Source organism: Oncorhynchus masou, chromosome 6 (genome assembly GCF_036934945.1).
Source record: "Oncorhynchus masou masou isolate Uvic2021 chromosome 6, UVic_Omas_1.1, whole genome shotgun sequence".
Lineage (NCBI taxonomy): Eukaryota > Metazoa > Chordata > Actinopteri > Salmoniformes > Salmonidae > Oncorhynchus > Oncorhynchus masou.
Window position 1 is genome coordinate 15,022,355 of NC_088217.1, and position 18,737 is coordinate 15,041,091.

Consider the following 18,737-nt stretch of genomic DNA (forward strand, 5'->3'; position numbering starts at 1 on the left):
CATGGAATCATGTAGTAACCAAAAAAGTGTTAAACAAATCAAAATATATTTAATATTTGAGATTCTACAAATAGCCACCCTTTGCCTTAATGACAGCTTTGCACAATCTTGGCATTCTCTCAACCAGCTTCACCTGGAATGCTTTTCCAACAGTCTTGGAGGAGTTCCCACATTTACTGAGCACTTGTTGCCAGCTTTTCCTTCACTCTGCAGTCCAACTCATGCCAAACCATCTCAATTGGGTTGAGGTCGGGGGATTATGGAGGCCAGGTCATCTGATGCAGCACTCCATCACTCTCCTTCTTGGTCAAATAGCCCTTACACAGCCAGGAAGTGTGTTGAGTCATTGTCCTGTTGAAAAACAAATTATAGTCCCACTAAGCCCAAAGCAGATGGGATGGCATATCGCTGTAGAATGCTGTGGTAGCCATGCTGGTTAAGTGTGCCTTGAATTCTAAATAAATCACAGACAGTGTCACCAGCAAAGCACCCTCACACGATCACTCCTCCTCCATGCTTCACGGTGGGAACCACACATGCAGAGATCTGTTCACTCACACCGCATCTCACAAAGACACGTCGGTTGGAAACAAAAATCTCCAATTTGGACTCCAGACCAAAGGACACATTTCCACCGGTCTAATGTCCATTGCTTGTGTTTCTTGGCCCAAGCAAGTCTCTTCTTCTTATTGGTGTTCTTTAGTAGTGGTTTCTTTGCAGCAATTCGACCATGAAGACCTGATTCACAGTCTCCTCTGAACAGTTGATGTTGAGATGTGTCTGTTGAACACTTTATTTGGCCTGCGATTTCTGAGGCTGGTAACTTGAATGAACTTGTCCTCTGCAGCAGAGGTAACTCTGGGTCTTCCATTCCTGTGGCGGTCCTCATGAGAGACAGTTTCATCATGGCATTTGATGGTTTTTGCGACTGCACCTAAAGAAACGTTCAAAGTTCTTGAAATGTTCCATATTGACTGACCTTCATGTCTTAAAGTAATGATGGACTGTTGTTTCTTTTTGCTTATTTGAGATGTTTTTTCCATAATATGGACTTGGTCTTTTACCAAATAGGTAAAACCACCCCTACATTGTCACAACACAACTGATTGGCTCAAAAGCATTAAGAAGAAAATAAATTCCACAAATGAACTTTTAAGAAGGCACACCTGTTAATTGAAAAGCATTCCAGGTGACTACCTCATGAAGCTGGTTGAGAGAATGCCAAGAGTGTGCAAAACTGTCATCAAGGCAAAGGGTGGCTACTTTGAAGAATCTCAAATGTAAAATATATTTTGATTTGTTTAAGACTTTTTTGGTTATTATATGATTCCATATGTGTTGTTTCATAGTTTTGATGTCTTCACTATTATTCTACAATGTATAAAATAAAGAATAGTGTATGTGTAACGTTGTACATTCGTTCTGTCAAAAACATCCCTTCGCTCTGCCAATATTCTTGCTGGTGTTTTCCCTCCATTTTCATCCAGTGCCGATCAGGATATCTAGACAAATATTGAGGGTAAAAGGTACACACGTATGAACTACGAGCGGAATACATTTTTTTCATTCACACTTGGTATTGTGCACAATGATTGAAAGATACAGTCTGCAACTGGATTTAAATAGGTTCATCCAGAGGTAAATATATATATATATATATATATTGTTATATATATATATTGTTATATATATTTTGTTATATATATATATATATATATATTGTTATATATATATATATATATATATTGTTGTTAAATTATTCCCCCACAAAATTATTAAATTAATCCTCAAATAGATAGCAACCTTCAAACACTTTTAAATGCAGTGATGCATGAGGTCAAATTAACATTAACAAGGAGTATGAATGAGTGAAATTAGCTCTTCAGGAACTGCCTTGTTAATGTCCTAGTGACGTTATCTGTTTCCTGTCATACTGAATGAAAAAGACTCAGAAGACCCAAAATAATTATATTTCCGAGGTACAACTGGCAACACAACTCAGCTAAAATATCATAAATGCTTGTTACATACTTCTCAAATGCCTTGGATGTCTTTTATGGGGGAGGGGTGTTCCAGCCTTACAGGAGCATTTGAATGGTGCAGATTTCACAAAATGTGCTCCCGAATGTATTTTTGAATGTCTCACTCAAGCTATACTTATCACTGTTAGCTCACAGCATGCGTAAAGATAGGTAAGCTATTTGGAGCAAAACAGAAATGTATTATAAAGACAACGTTTGTAAATTAGAAAGACAACGTTTGTAGAGGAGAACAGAGAACTACAGACAGAACAATATTTCACGGCACTTGCATGTTGCAATCCCTGCACTCCTTACCCCCCCCCCCACGGCACTTAGCCTACTCACTATATGCTTGGCTTTGTTTAGCATATTGTATTCATTTCACAGTCACATGGAGTTTGTGACATGCTGTAAGCCTTCCAAAGCTGTTATGAAAATGTTGGCTATGTTTACATCTCTATGGTTTCAGCCATGATTGTGTTCTGTGTGTTGTGTTTACTGAAGAACTTTTGGAAACTGCTTGCCGGCATGTTTTGAACCGCAGTATGCCGTGAATATACATTTGATTTATTATGGAGCATTACCGTGTAGTAACACTCAAGTCCATGAACATACGGAAACTGTATAATAAACTTTGTTTATCATAAGATTTAGACGTGTTTTAGACTATGTTTTCATTGATTCAATCAATGTGGTTGGGAGTGTACATTTACATTACATTTAAGTCATTTAGCAGACGCTCTTATCCAGAGCGACTTACAAATTGAATGTAGAATGGCTGAATACAGTAATTGGTTCAGTCTATAACTAATCAGACTTCATTTTTCATGTTGAAGAGAAGGAAATAAATGTTTTTTCACAGAAGGTAGGTAGCCTAGTGGTTAGAGCGTTGGACTAGTAACCAAAAGTTTGCAAGATCAAATACCTGAGCTGACAAGGTACAAATCTGTCATTCTGCCCCTGAACAAGACAGTTAACACACTGTTCCTAGGCCATCATTGTAAATAAGAATTTGTTCTTAACTGACTTGCCTAGTTAAATAAAAAAGACCTGAAGATGTGATACTGACTGGAATAGAATGTAGCCATGTACTTGCAGAGCTGAACCACAAGAGGGCACTGAACACTCATTTGAATTTATTCGGGATCTCCATTAGCTGCTGCCAAGCTCTTGCTGGGTTCCAAACACATTAAGGCACTTACATTACATATAAAACAGTACATAATATAACATTACTAAACCAATACATACAGTGCCTTGCGAAAGTATTCGGCCCCCTTGAACTTTGCGAACTTTTGCCACATTTCAGGCTTCAAACATAAAGATATAAAACTGTATTTTTTTGTGAAGAATCAACAACAAGTGGGACACAATCATGAAGTGGAACGACATTTATTGGATATTTCAAACTTTTTTAACAAATCAAAACTGAAAAATTGGCCGTGCAAAATTATTCAGCCCCCTTAAGTTAATACTTTGTAGCGTCACCTTTTGCTGCGATTACAGCTGTAAGTCGCTTGGGGTATGTCTCTATCAGTTTTGCACATCGAGAGACTGAAATTTTTTCCTATTCCTCCTTGCAAAACAGCTCGAGCTTAGTGAGGTTGGATGGAGAACATTTGTGAACAGCAGTTTTCAGTTCTTTCCACAGATTCTCGATTGGATTCAGGTCTGGACTTTGACTTGGCCATTCTAACACCGGATATGTTTATTTTTGAACCATTCCATTGTAGATTTTGCTTTATGTTTTGGATCATTGTCTTGTTGGATGACAAATCTCCGTCCCAGTCTCAGGTCTTTTGCAGACTCCATCAGGTTTTCTTCCAGAATGGTCCTGTATTTGGCTCCATCCATCTTCCCATCAATTTTAACCATCTTCCCTGTCCCTGCTGAAGAAAAGCAGGCCCAAACCATGATGCTGCCACCACCATGTTTGACAGTGGGTATGGTGTGTTCAGGGTGATGAGCTGTGTTGCTTTTACGCCAAACATAACGTTTTGCATTGTTGCCAAAAAGTTCAATTTTGGTTTCATCTGACCAGAGCACCTTCTTCCACATGTTTGGTGTGTCTCCCAGGTGGCTTGTGGCAAACTTTAAACGACACTTTTTATGGATATCTTTAAGAAATGGCTTTCTTCTTGCCACTCTTCCATAAAGGCCAGATTTGTGCAATATACGACTGATTGTTGTCCTATGGACAGAGTCTCCCACCTCAGCTGTAGATCTCTGCAGTTCATCCAGAGTGATCATGGGCCTCTTGGCTGCATCTCTGATCAGTCTTCTCCTTGTATGAGCTGAAAGTTTAGAGGGATGGCCAGGTCTTGGTAGATTTGCAGTGGTCTGATACTCCTTCCATTTCAATATTATTGCTTGCACAGTGCTCCTTGGGATGTTTAAAGCTTGGGAAATCTTTTTGTATCCAAATCCGGCTTTAAACTTCTTTACAACAGTATCTCGGACCTGCCTGGTGTGTTCCTTGTTCTTCATGATGCTCTCTGTGCTTTTAACGGACTTCTGAGACTATCACAGTGCAGGTGCATTTATACGGAGACTTGATTTCATACAGGTGGATTGTATTTATCATCATTAGTCATTTAGGTCAACATTGGATCATTCAGAGATCCTCACTGAACTTCTGGAGAGAGTTTGCTGCACTGAAAGTAAAGGGGCTGAATAATTTTGCACGCCCAATTATTCAGTTTTGGATTTGTTAAAAAAGTTTGAAATATCCAATAAATGTCGTTCCACTTCATGATTGTGTCCCACTTGTTTTGTTGATTCTTCACAAAAAAATATGGTTGTATATCTTTATGTTTGAAGCCTGAAATGTGGCAAAAGGTCGCAAAGTTCAAGGGGGCCGAATACTTTCGCAAGGCACTGTATCTACAATACAAAATGTACGTGCATGTGCTAGCGTGTGTGTCTGTACCTTTGTGTGTCTTGTCACAGTCCCCGCTGTGTATTTTTACTGTTTTTTAAAATCTGATTTTACTGCTTGCATCAGCTACCTGATGTGGAATAGAGTTCCATGTAGTCATGGCTCTATATAGTCCTCCCATTGTCTTTTCTGGACTTGGGGATTGTGAAGAGATTTCTGGTGGCATGTCTTGTGGGGTATGCATGGGTGTCCGAGCTGTGTGTTTGTCGTTTAAACAGACAGCTCGGTACATTGAGCTCGTCAAAATTTCTTACAAAAACAAGTAGTGCTGAAGTCCATCTCTTTTCCAGTTTGAGACATGAGAGATTGACATGCATATCATTAATGTTAGCATCCCGTGTACTTTTTTAAGGGTCAGCCGTGCTGCCCTGTTCTGAGAATTCTAATTTTCGGCATCTGACCACACTACTGAACAGTAGTCCAGGTGCGACAAAACTAGGGCTTTTAGGTCCTGCCTTGTTGTTAGTGTTGTTAAGCAGGCAGAGCAGGACTTTCTTATGGACAGACTTATCCCCATCTTAGCTACTGTTGTATCAATATGTTTTGACCATGACAGTTTACAATCCATGGTTACTCCAATCAGTTTAGTCACCTCAAATTGCTCAATTTCCACATGATTCATTACAAGATTTAGTTGAGGTTTAGGGTTGAGTGAATGATTTGTCCCAAAAACAATGCTTTTGGTTTTGGAACTATTTAGGACTAACTTATTCCTTGCCACCCATTCTGAAACTATCTGCAGCTCTTTGTTAAGTGTTGCAGTCATTTCAGTCGCTGTAGTAGCTGACATGTATAGTGTTGAGTCACCCGCATACATAGACAGCCTGGCTTTACTCAAAGCCAGTGAGTGGCATTTCGTTAGTAAAGATTGAAAAAAGTAAGGGGCCTAAACAGCTGCCCTGGAGAATTCCTGATTCTACCTGGATTATGTTGGAGAGGCTTCAATTAAAGAACACCCTCTGTGTTCTGATAGACTTTATTTAACTCTTTATCCACAATAAAGCAGGGGGTCTAAAGCCATAATCCATACGTTTTTCCAGCAGCAGACTATGGTCGATAATGTCAAAAGCCGCACTGAAGTCTAACAACAGCCCCACATTATTATTATTATTATCAATTTTTCTTAGCCAATTGTCAGTCATTTGTTAAAGTGCTTGTTGAATGTCCTTCCCTGTAAGTGCGCTGAAAGTCTGTTGTCAATTTGTTTATTGTAAAATAGCATTGTATCTGGTCGTTGAACTCACTGAATACTAATAGGGATTTCATAAAATATGTAATTGAGCACATTTTCCGATGTTCAGTGTGGTATCACCAAGAAGTTAAGCTGGGGCCATATCCTCGGGGGTTAAGCTGGTGCTGTGTCCTCGGCGGTATGGCTGGTGCTGTGTACTTGCTGTGTACTCGGGGGTATGGCTGGTGCTGTGTCCTCGGGGGTATGGCTGGTGCTGTGTCTTCGGGGGTATAGCTGGTGCTGTGTCCTCGGCGGTATGGCTGGTGCTGTGTCTTCAGGGGTTTAGCTGGTGTTGTGTCCTCGGCGGTATGGCTGGTGCTGTGTCCTCGGGGGTATGGCTGGTGCTGTGTCCTCGGGGGTATGGCTGGTGCTGTGTCCTCGGGGTATGGCTGGTGCTGTGTCCTCGGGGGTATGGCTGGTGCTGTGTCCTCGGGGGTATGGCTGGTGCTGTGTCCTCGGCGGTATGGCTGGTGCTGTGTCCTCGGGGGTATGGCTGGTGCTGTGTCCTCGGGGGTATGGCTGGTACTGTGTCTTCGGGGGTATAGCTGGTGCTGTGTCCTCGGCGGTATGGCTGGTGCTGTGTCCTCGGCGGTATGGCTGGTGCTGTGTCCTCGGCGGTATGGCTGGTGCTGTGTCCTCGGCGGTATGGCTGGTGCTGTGTCCTCGGCGGTATGGCTGGTGCTGTGTCCTCGGGGGTATGGCTGGTGCTGTGTCCTCGGGGGTATGGCTGGTGTTGTGTCCTCGGGGGTTTGATATAAGAGCCTGTGTTCTCTGGTCTCTAACAGGATCTGAAGAACACCGGGTCCTCACATATGCTGGAGGCACTGCATAAACATTCACACACACATTGCTGAAAAGTGTTTGTGGTCTTACCTCCCCTTTCTCCTAGAAACAAACACACACACACACACACAGACAGACCCACACACACCCAATTAGATATATTGGACATAAATTAATATTGGGACAAACTCTTATATTACTTATATTATCAGATTTACCATGCCAGTGGTTTCTCTTACAACTACTTTCCATATTGTTCTCTATATCACTGCATACTTATCATGTAAAACTCAAGATCTAGGGCTGAAGGAAGAGATATAGTGACAGGCTGGTAATATTTTTCACATGATTCCCTCAATAGTAATTTACACAGTCAATTGTTATTTGACATTTGGCAAAATAAAACCTGAAAATGATTATCAATGCATTTAAAGACTGATATATACTGAGTGTACAAAACATTTAGGAACACCTACCTAACATGGACTCTACAAGTTGTCAAAAGCATTCCACAGGGACGCTGACCCATGTTGAATCCAATGCTTTGAATCCAATGCTTTGAATCCAATTCTTTGGGTGGCACCTACTGCCATACCCCGTTCAAAGGCACAAATATGGTGTCTTGCCCATACACCCTCTGAATGGTACACATACACAATTAATGTCTCTATTGTCTCAAGGCTTAAAAATCCTCATTTAACCTGTCTCCTCCCCTTCATCTACACTGGATTCACCTGGTCAGTCTATGTCATAGAAAAGCAGGTGTTCCTAATGAATAGGAAAGGTAAATATGGGAAAGGTCAAGTCTTTAGGTAAGATCGGTGTTTAGGTGAGATCTGTGTTTAGGTGAGATTGGTGTTTAGGTGAGATCGGTGTTTAGGTGAGATCGGTGTTTAGGTGAGATCGGTGTTTAGGTGAGATCGGTGTTTAGGTAAGATCGGTGTTTATGTAAGATCAGTGTTTAGGTAAGATCAGGAGTAAGCCTGCTTGTTCTTGAGACGCAGTACAATGAAGGTATTCTCCTATACATGTTTTTCCTATCGGCCCAAACTCTGCAACAGAACACACCATTGTCCTCCAAGGTGAGGTTGTGAATCCACGTAATTCGCGGATTTGGGCCAGGTCTCGGAGAAGCAGTACATCCTTTGCTTATATCCTTTGACTCATTACAGAAAAATCTTTGTCCGGTTTGAGGTGAGTAATCTCTGTTCTGATATCCAGAAGCTCTTTTCGGTCATAAGAGGTGGTAGAAGGAACATTATGTACAAAATAAGATACAAACAATGCGAAAAAACACACAAAATAACACAGTGTGTTAGGAATCCGGAAAACGGCAGCCATCCCCTCCGTCACCATTATCCTCCTCCAGACCTCTCTGATACCACTGCACTCTGTAGTTATTTGTTCCGTTGGGATCACACTTCAAGAGAGCACAGTCACCTCATGAGAATGTCAGATGCATGGGGTCTAGCTGAACACAGGAAAATAGGTTATGTTGTCTTATTAATGTCCTTGAAATGCATTAGTTTCCCCCCCGAGTGATTTGTTGTTAATTAGGGATTGTTACGTTCCCCAGTATCTGTGTTGTTAAGGGTTTGTATGTATATGTGTGTATTTCAGGAAATTGCTTCCTGGATTCCCCCAAGCAGATGATTGGTCGGCCCCTTTGCTAATTGGAGCTGACCCTGCCCTCTCCTCAGAGGATACAGCTGTCTGCCATTACAGACTCCTTCTCCAGCTTCTGGGTATGCCCCAGTATTGTTTGCTGTTCAGAGAGAGAGAGCTTCTGGGTATGCCCCAGTATTGTTTGCTGTTCAGAGAGAGAGAGCTTCTGGGTATGCCCCAGTATTGTTTGGTGTTCAGAGAGAGAGCTTCTGGGTATGCCCCAGTATTGTTTGGTGGTCAAGGAGAGAGCTTCTGGGTATGCCCCAGTATTGTTTGGTGGTCAAGGAGAGAGCTTCTGGGTATGCCCCAGTATTGTTTGGTGTTCAGAGAGCACAGTCTTCTGGGTATGCCCCAGTATTGTTTGGTGGTCAGGAGAGAGCTTCTGGGTATGCCCCAGTATTGTTTGGTGTTCAGGGAGAGAGCTTCTGGGTATGCCCCAGTATTGTTTGGTGTTCAGAGAGAGAGCTTCTGGGTATGCCCCAGTATTGTTTGGTGTTCAGAGAGAGAGCTTCTGGGTATGCCCCAGTATTGTTTGCTGTTCAGAGAGAGAGCTTCTGGGTATGCCCCAGTATTGTTTGGTGTTCAGGGAGAGAGCTTCTGGGTATGCCCCAGTATTGTTTGGTGTTCAGGGAGAGAGCTTCTGGGTATGCCCCAGTATTGTTTGGTGGTCAAGGAGAGAGCTTCTGGGTATGCCCCAGTATTGTTTGGTGGTCAAGGAGAGAGCTTCTGGGTATGCCCCAGTATTGTTTGGTGGTCAAGGAGAGAGCTTCTGGGTATGCCCCAGTATTGTTTGGTGGTCAAGGAGAGAGCTTCTGGGTATGCCCCAGTATTGTTTGGTGGTCAGGAGAGAGCTTCTGGGTATGCCCCAGTATTGTTTGGTGTTCAGGGAGAGAGCTTCTGGGTATGCCCCAGTATTGTTTGGTGTTCAGGGAGAGAGCTTCTGGGTATGCCCCAGTATTGTTTGGTGTTCAGAGAGAGCTTCTGGGTATGCCCCAGTATTGTTTGGTGTTCAGAGAGAGAGCTTCTGGGTATGCCCCAGTATTGTTTGCTGTTCAGAGAGAGAGAGCTTCTGGGTATGCCCCAGTATTGTTTGGTGTTCAGGGAGAGAGCTTCTGGGTATGCCCCAGTATTGTTTGGTGTTCAGGGAGAGAGCTTCTGGGTATGCCCCAGTATTGTTTGGTGTTCAGAGGAGAGAGCTTCTGGGTATGCCCCAGTATTGTTTGCTGTTCAGAGGAGAGAGCTTCTGGGTATGCCCCAGTATTGTTTGGTGTTCAGAGAGAGAGCTTCTGGGTATGCCCCAGTATTGTTTGGTGTTCAGAGAGAGAGCTTCTGGGTATGCCCCAGTATTGTTTGGTGTTCAGAGAGAGAGCTTCTGGGTATGCCCCAGTATTGTTTGGTGTTCAGGGAGAGAGCTTCTGGGTATGCCCCAGTATTGTTTGGTGTTCAGAGAGAGAGCTTCTGGGTATGCCCCAGTATTGTTTGGTGTTCAGAGAGAGAGCTTCTGGGTATGCCCCAGTATTGTTTGGTGTTCAGAGAGAGAGCTTCTGGGTATGCCCCAGTATTGTTTGGTGTTCAGAGAGAGAGCTTCTGGGTATGCCCCAGTATTGTTTGGTGGTCAGGGAGAGAGCTTCTGGGTATGCCCCAGTATTGTTTGGTGGTCAGAGAGAGAGCTTCTGGGTATGCCACAGTATTGTTTGGTGTTCAGGGACAGTGGCTTGGCTGTTGCTCAGAGAGAGAGCTTCTGGGTATACCCCAGTATTGTTTGGTGTTCAGGGACAGTGGCTTGGCTGTTGCTCAGAGAGAGAGCTTCTGGGTATACCCCAGTATTGTTTGGTGTTCAGGGACAGTGGCTTGGCTGTTGCTCAGAGAGAGAGCTTCTGGGTATACCCCAGTATTGTTTGGTGTTCAGGGAGAGTGGCTTGGCTGTTGCTCAGAGAGAGAGCTTCTGGGTATGCCCCAGTATTGTTTGTTGTTCAGGGAGAGTGGCTTGGCTGTTGCTCAGAGAGAGAGCTTCTGGGTATACCCCAGTATTGTTTGGTGTTCAGGGAGAGAGCTTCTGGGTATACCCCAGTATTGTTTGGTGTTCAGGGAGAGAGCTTCTGGGTATACCCCAGTATTGTTTGGTGTTCAGGGAGAGAGCTTCTGGGTATACCCCAGTATTGTTTGCTGTTCAGGGAGAGTGGCTTGGCTGTTGGTTGTTGCTCAGAGACAGGTTTTGTTAAGTATTTTGCAGCCGCTACTTCTGAGGTGTGTGTGTCAATAGGACGCAGTGTTTTTGATTATTGAAATTGTTTGTATTTTTCTGTTTCATGGGTTCCTGGGGGGGGGGCACCTTGGGAGTGCTTAGGCAAGAGGCCTGCGGGCATACATATACCTATAGTCTATGCACACTAGGTAAGACCTGGACGGACCATTCCCTGTATTTTGTTTAGTGCACCAGTTGGTGCTAGTTAGGTAAGTTGTGGGTAGGTAAGGTAGGAGAGGGGGTTCTTTAACTTGAACTTTCTTTGCTTTGGTTCCATCAGCCCCTTTCCCCCATATTACCGTGTGAAGGAATACATTCCCTGTTAATGATATTTTTTGTGCCTTTGTCATCCTTACCCCCAATCCCATACCTCTTTTCACTCCATGGGGAGTTGAGTGGCAGGGTGTTGCGTTCCCTCCAAGAGGCGTGCGTAACAGGGAGTAATTCGAAGAGGAGCTGGCATTGAGCAAGTACAGTATATGTTATATGCTGTTCACTGCTATTCCCTCTGGACTGAGCGGAGGTTGGTAAAATTATTTTTGTGAATCTTTGATAAACCCATAGCTTCCATGCAAACTGTCCATTCAGTTGTCTTGTGTTGTAAGGTCAAATTACCTTCTCACCCAAACTTCAAAAGATGTTCTGAGGTGTCACACAAACTCTTAGCTGTGATCTTCTGAAAGCAAGGCATTGCTCATCATCAAAAATAGTAACCTCCATCATCTCCTTGAACGTCTGAGATATGGATAACTGATGCATTTCTCACTCGCTGGGAGATGTTCCATGGTTCTTATGTACTCTCTATCACAGCTCTTAAACAACTTCTGACCCTCCCTTACTATTGTGAAGGGGAACAGAGATGACTTGATATCAGACCACCAATCACTAGCTCTTTTCTTCCTCAACTTCGTTCTTAGCTAAGCTCTACTATTTGACGTTAGCTGTGAAGCTTTTGGGAAATGCATTTTGATATATTAGGATCACCATTAGCCGAAGCCAATGGCGACAGCTAGTCGTACTGGGGTCCGACACTTAGAGACATTAGAGACAAAAGCCTTTACAATTGACATATATTTAAAAACATTAACATGTAGTGAGTATGTGTGCATCTATCAGTTACACATACATGTCAGTACAGACACACAAGTAGACCACAAACGGGTGGAGAAGCGCATGAATAAGCAACGGGAGGAGTGTGTAAAAATGCTTACATTGCTGGATCTCAGATGTTTGGATGACACATTTTTATTATCCTCAACCTAGGGCTCCATTTTTGGCTGGTGCTAAGAAGGCGAAAGTTTCAAACTACGTTAGTTTGAAATTTTGTCATGTAAAAACTGACACCCTGGCATTTTCCAGCATTCACGCCAGGTTCAACAAATAACCTGTCTACCATCACCTGACTTGCGCTGAGGTGGGAGGAGTGGATATATTTATTGTATTTATTGGGATCCTCAATTAGTCGCTGCCTCAGCAACGCTTACTCTTACTGGGATTCAAACAGGAAACAAAAAAACAAAAAAACACATAAAATGCATAACACACATATCACGCTGCTTAATCTTGATATGCCACATCTGTCAGGTGGATGGATTAACTTGGCAAAAGAGAAATTCTCACTTACAGGGATGTAAATACATTTGTGCACAGAATTTGAGAGAAATAAGCAATTTGTGTGGGATCTGTTTTATTTCAGATCATGAAACGGGACCAACACTTCACATGTTGTGTTTATATTTTTGTTCAGTATAATATGACCCCACTATGGAAAGGGGAGACTCTCACGACTCTCTCTCTCTCTGTGTTCTTAGTTTTGCTCTACGACCCCCAGAAGTGTCACGGGAGTCATCTGAATGTAACCCATGCAGTGCCTTCCAAAAGTATTCATCCCCCTTGGCATTTTTCCTATTTTGTTAAATTGGTGAAGTGAAATTTAAAAAATGACTTATTTCAAAAAATTCTAAAGAATAAAAAAGGGGTGTGGCATGTGTATTCACCCCCTTTGATTTGAAGCCCCTAAATAAGATCTGGTGCAACCAATTACCTTCAGAAGTCACATAATTAGTTAAATAAAGTCCACCTGTGTGCAATCTAAGTGTCACATGATCTCAGATCTCATATGTTCTGAAAGGCCCCAGAGTCTGCAGCACCACTAAGCAAGGGGCACCACCAAGCAAGCGGCACCATGAAGACCAAACAGGTCAGGGATAAAGTTGTGGAGAAGTACAGATCAGGGTTGGGTTCTAAAAAAAATATCAGAAACTTTGAACATCCCACGGGGCACCATTAAATCCATTATTAAAAAATGGAAAGAATATGGCACCATAACAAACCTGCCAAGAGAGGGCCGCCCATCAAAACTCACGGACCAGGCAAGGAGGGCATTCATCAGAGAGGCAACAGAGACCGAAGATGATCCAGAAGGAGCTACGAAGCTCCACAGCAGAGATTGGAGTGTCTGTCCATAGGACGACTTTAAGCCGTACACTCCACAGAGCTGGGCTTTGCAGAAGAGTGACCAGAAAGAAGCCCATTGCTTAAAGAAAAAAATAATCAAACACATTTGGTGTTCGCCAAAAGGCAAGTGGGAGACTCACCAAACATATGGAAGAAGGTACTCTGGTCATATGAGACTAAAATTGAGCTTTTTGGCCATCAAGGAAAATGCTATGTCTGGCGCAAACCCAACACCTCTCATCACCCTGAGAATATCATCCCCAAAGTGAAGCATGGTGGTGGCAGCATCATGCTGTGGGGATGTTTTTCATCGGCAGGGACTGGGAAACTGGTCAGAATTGAATTAATAATGGATGGCACTAAATACAGGGAACGTCTTGAGGGAAACCTGAGATTTGAGACTGGGACGGAGGTTCACCTTCCAGCAGGACAATGACCCTAAAGCATACTGCTAAAGCAACACTCGAGTGGTTGAAGGGGAAACATTTCAATGTCTTGGAATGGCCTAGTCAAAGCCCAGACCTCAATCCAATGGAGAATCTGTGGCATGACTTAAAGATTGCTGTACAGTACACCAGCGGAACCCATCCAATTTGAAGGAGCTGGAGCAGTTTTGCCTTGAAGAATGGAAAAAAATCCCAGTGGCTAGATGTGCCAAGCTTATAGAGACATACCCAAGAGACTTGCAGCGGTAATTGCTGCAAAAAGCGGCTCTACAAAGTCTTGACTTTTTGGGGGGGGGGGGTGAATAGTTATACACGTTCAAGTTCTATTTTTTTGTGTCTTATTTCCTGTTTGTTTCACAATAAAAAAAAGAATTTGCATCTTCAAAGTGGTAGTCGAAAAACAATCCAGGTGACTACCTCATGAAGCTGGTTGAGACAATGCCAAGAGTGTGCAAAGCTGTCATCAAGTCAAAGGGTGGCTACTTTGAAGAATCTCAGATGTAAAATATATTTTGATTTGTTTAACACTTCTTTGGTTACTGCATGATTCCGTATGGGTTATTTTATAGTTTTGATGTCTTCACTATTATTCTACGATTTAGAAAATTGTACAAATAAAGAAATCCCCTTGAAGGAGTAGGTGTGTCCAAACGTTTGACTGGTACTGTATGTAAATGAGATATTTCTATATTTAATTAGCAAAACTTTGCTAAAAATTCTAAACATGTTTTCACTTTGTCATTATGGGCTAATGTGTGTAGATGGGTGAGATTTAAAAAAAAATCTATTTTGAATTCAGGCTGTGACACAACAAAATGTGTAAAAAGTCAAGGGGTATGAATACCATATTTAGCCGTGGCGCACATTCACTAGTTACTGCTCCCATAATTCCGATTGTGAAAACCCAACCTATAGCACAACTGCCAGCCCTTAGATTTACATTATTTATTTGTGTTAGGTGTGTTAAAATGGAGCCCTTAGTGTCTGCATTTTCATCATGTTATACATTTTGTCCTGCACATTTGAGAATGCAGCTACTCGGGGAAGCCATGTAGTGTAGCTAAATGTGTATTTATGTATTTGCATCAGGTATAAATGCTATTAAGAGAAACTGGCAAAAGAATTACAGCTAAATGTCCACGGCTTTGCTAAATGAATAACACCCAATAACACAACAAAAACTTGTTGCCCATTCTTTCACTGTCACCAGGCTTGCTTTCAAACATTTGTTTTCTGTCAAATACATTTAAAATACATTGCATTCTGAACACTTCTCAGAATGACTTTATGCAGAAATGACCATTCTACATCAACCACAAGCAGCTTGTTTTTAATTTGATTTGATGCAGAATAGACTAAAACTACATGGCCATCCATGTAGCATCTTAAGCCAATGACCATTGGGAGGCAGGGAGTAAATAAGATGTAGGGAAACAAAGACATACCAACATGAATCATCTGAACACTTCTCAGAATGACTTTATGCAGAAATGACCATTCTACATCAACCACAAGCAGCTTGTTTTTAAGATTTGTTAACTCCCCTCCCCCCACCCACACACACACACACACACACACACACACACACACACACACACACACACACACAGTGATGCAGAATAGACTAAAACTACATGGCCATCCATGTAGCATCTTAAGCCAATGACCATTGGGAGGCAGGGAGTAAATAAGATGTAGGGAAACAAAGACATACCAACATGAATCATCTGTATACACGTAAATGCACTTTAAATGTATTTATTTTTTTAACACGTATGCACTTGTGACCACTCTGGAAAACACCATCACTCAGTAGGACTTTCAGTCACATGCAGTAGGAAGCACATTTGCAGTATATATATGACACAAAAGTAACCCACATCTTAAACAAAATGGTCTGTTTTGAACTGAAAATGGTGCACTTTGACACACTTGCAACATACAGTAAAGCAAATGCTCGATTTTTCTCGATGTGTGTGGGTAGGTGGGGGTTGTTATGAGTGGAACAGCTTAGAGGAAAAGCACTCTAGCGTGTCTTTGGAAGTCAAACCGCCGCTGCTCCCCAGATGCCTTGGTAGAGTGGACTCATCAATATTTTGGTTTCTGCTCTGCTAATTCTGACATCCCATGGGTGGAATGCTGTCTCGTCTTCTAAGAATAATTATTTCCCCTCCTCTCAGGCATTGTTCTGCTTGACTACCCACAGTGTACAAGTGCTAGCATTGACAGTTTGGTTAACTTAAAAAAAAACACCATGTTCAATTGATATACAGTTGAAGTCTGAAGTTTACATACAGTTATGTTGGAGTCATTAAAACTCGTTTTTCAACCACTCCACAAATTTCTTGTTAACAAACTATAGTTTTGGCAAGTCTGTTAGGACATCTACTTTGTGCATGACAAGTAATTTTTCAAACAATTGTTTACACTTGTTTACACATTTTTACACATTAATAATTCACTGTTTCCCAATTCCAGTGGGTCAGAAGTTTACATACACTAAGTTGACTGTGCCTTTAAACAGCTTGGAAAATTCCAGAAAATGATGTCATGGCTTTAGAAGCTTCTGATAGGCTAATTGACATCCTTTGAGTCAATTGGAGATGTAAATGTGGATGTATTTCAAGGCCTACCTTCAAACTCAATGCCTCTTTACTTGACATAATGGGAAAATCAAATGAAATCAGCCAAGACCTCAGAAAGAAAATGGTAGACCTCCACAAGGCTGGTTCACCCTTGGGAGCATTTTCCAAATGCCTGAAGGTACCACGTTCATCTGTACAAACAATAGTACGCAAGTATAAACACCAACACAGCCATCATACCGCTCAGGAAGGAGACGCATTCTGTCTCCTAGAGATGAACGTACTTTGGTGCGAAAAGTGCAAATCAAACCCAGAAGATGCTGGAGGAAACAGGTACAAAAGTATCTATATCCACAGTAAAACGAGTGCTATATCGATATAACCTGAAAGGCCGCTTAGTAAGGAAGAAGCCACTGCTCTAAAACCGCCATAAAAAGCCTGACAACGGTTTGCAACTGCACATGGGGACAAAGATCGTACTTTTTGGAGAAATGTCCTCGTGTCTGATGAAACAACAATATAACTGTTTGGCCATAATGACCATTGTTTTGTTTGGAGGAAAAAGGGGGAGGCTTGCAAGCCGATGAACACCATACCAACTGTGAAGCACGGGGTGGCAGCATCATGTTGTGGGGGTGCTTTTCTGCAGGAGGGACTGGTGCACCTCACAAAATAGATGGCGACATGAGGAAGGAAAATTATGTGGATATGTTGAAGCAACATCTCAAGACATTAGTCAGGAAGTTAAAGCTTGGTCACAAATGGGTCTTCCAAATGGACAATGACCCCAAGCATACTTCCAAAGTTGTGGAAAAATGGATTAAGGACAACAAAGTCAAGGTATTGGAGTGGCCATCACAAAGCCCTGATCTCAATCCTATAGAAGATTTGTGGGCAGAACTGAAAAAGTGTGTGCAAGCAAGGAGGCCTACAAACCTGACTCAGTTACACCAGCTCTTTCAGGAGGAATGGGCCAAAATTCACCCAACTTATTGTGGGAAGCTTGTGGAAAGCTACCCAAAACGTTTGACCCAACTTAAACAATTTAAAGGCAATGCTACCAAATACTAATAGAGTGTATGTAAACTTCTGACCCACTGGGAATGTGATGAAAGAAATAAAAGCTGAAATAAATCAATCTCTCTACTATTATTCTGACATTTCACATTCTTAATAATATAAAGTGGTGATCCTAACTGACCTAAAACGGGGAATATTTACTAGGATTAAATGTCAGGAATTGTGAAAAACTGAGTTTAAATGTATTTGGCTAAGGTGTATGTAAACATCCGACTTCAACTGTATGTATGTATGTTTTGCAATAGCCCAAGTATTCTCAATACATTTAAGAATAATACATGTTGAATATTATCAACATTTTCATAATACGTGCCTGTTCTACACATTTTATTTTCTGAACAAAAAATGCCCACACTTTCAGAGAAGCATACAGGTAGGTGCAGATGTGTTGTTTCCTGACCAAACCCAAGAGGTGAAGAATCACCAGGGAAACCAGAAGACATTTCACACTCTCAGGCTGCAGCTCCTGTCACAAAATGGAGGTGTTAGTCATTCTTCCTCTTCTCTGAGAGAAACAAAGCTGGTTTTCCTTATTCATCGGTGATGTTTTCACCTAAAGCTCTGAATTAAATACTTTAGTACGCCACTGTTTTTCTTAGGGAAAGGCTTGGGATACTATAATAATGTATATGCATGACTCCTATCATGACAATAAATCACATGTCTTAACTTAGTGCCATAGCTAATTGTTGATGTACAGTAGCACATTTTTCAGTCTCGGTGATCTTGTACACGATGGCAAAGATGGACAAAAAATATATTAAGTTAACTTCCATATAAGTTCCATTTTGACCTGGGAAATACATTTGCTGAATACATGATCTAATGCTATATTTTTTTTATATACAATTTTCCAAATATGAATATGTATTGTAAGGAGAGATAAAACACATTCTAAGGGATGCATTTTCAATAGATAATGGTACGCATACAATACAGTACAATGTACCAACCCATTTGAAGTGAGAGTGTAAGTGCCTTAGGGTTAAGTGTCCTGGGTTGAAAGAGGACAGGGACTGGCAGCATTTGTCTTGTGTTGGAGTGAAAGGCAGTGCCTTCTGAAGAGGACAGAGAGAGACAGGACCATCTGACAGCGTGGTGGCACAAAGGGAAACAGAGGATGGAAGTCCATTTTTTGTGCAACCTGCAGCCAAGGATGTTGTGCTAATGAGGAGGCTGGATTCCAGAGGAATGTCGTCAGAAACAAATCAACATACAAAAGGGACATGACAACCTATTGCTCTTTGTTTTTTACGCAGAGCGAAAAGAGATATCAATTGAATCAT